Raw genomic sequence first — 899 nt, 5'->3', positions numbered from 1 at the left:
ATTATATTATTATAAGAAGATAATTATAAAAGATGATATAGAATTTGAATATAAAAAACCCACGAAGGAAGATATTTAAGCTACAAATCGAACCATTCAATGCAACACAAAAGAGAAGTAATAATCGATCAGCTTGATAGATTTCTCTCACATCCGAAATATCACAAAAAAAATATTGAATCCATGATAAATGTTCTGTTAATAAATGGTTATCCTCTTAACATTTTTTCTACAATCAATCAGAGACTTAAAAAATTGGCGAGTAGAAAAAATTTATATGATAATAATATTGGTAACAACGATGTTTCTATCGATCACAATAGAAAAAAATTTTTCACTATACCATATATTAACACAATCTCGGACTAATTTAAAACTATAGCGGAAAAAAACAATTTTAAAATAGTATAAAATAATATAAACTTATTAATAATTTAAATCGTTTCATAAAATTAGGTAAGGATAGATTTTAAAAAATGAAACAATGTAATGTGATGTACAAATAAGCTATTTGAATTGTGACTCCTCTTATATTGATCAAACAAAAAGAAAAGTAAAAACGAATCAAAGAACATAAAGCGAATATTAAAAAAATCAAAAGATTCCCTGACTGTTTTATTACAGTTATATCAGATAAAAAGTGGTCATAAAATAAATTAGGATAACGTTCAGGTGTTAGACATAGAACCATGTTTCCTTCAGCTAAAATAACATTTTTGGATAGTGTAGATGCGATGCGGCGAAACACATAGAATCGCTATGCCAGGCTGTGCTAGGCAACGAAGCGCTACTTCACTCTTCCTACGCGCCGCCACCGTCGCCGCTCGAGTGGTCCTATGAATTCGCGCGGCGGGGCTTAATCGCATTTTGGCTTAGACATTTCCTTTTCTAATTCGAAA

Source organism: Atta colombica, unplaced genomic scaffold (assembly GCF_001594045.1).
Source record: "Atta colombica isolate Treedump-2 unplaced genomic scaffold, Acol1.0 scaffold210, whole genome shotgun sequence".
NCBI classification, from domain to species: Eukaryota; Metazoa; Arthropoda; class Insecta; order Hymenoptera; family Formicidae; genus Atta; species Atta colombica.
The sequence above is the reverse complement of the archived record's forward strand: the minus strand, read 5'-3'. Positions refer to the sequence as shown.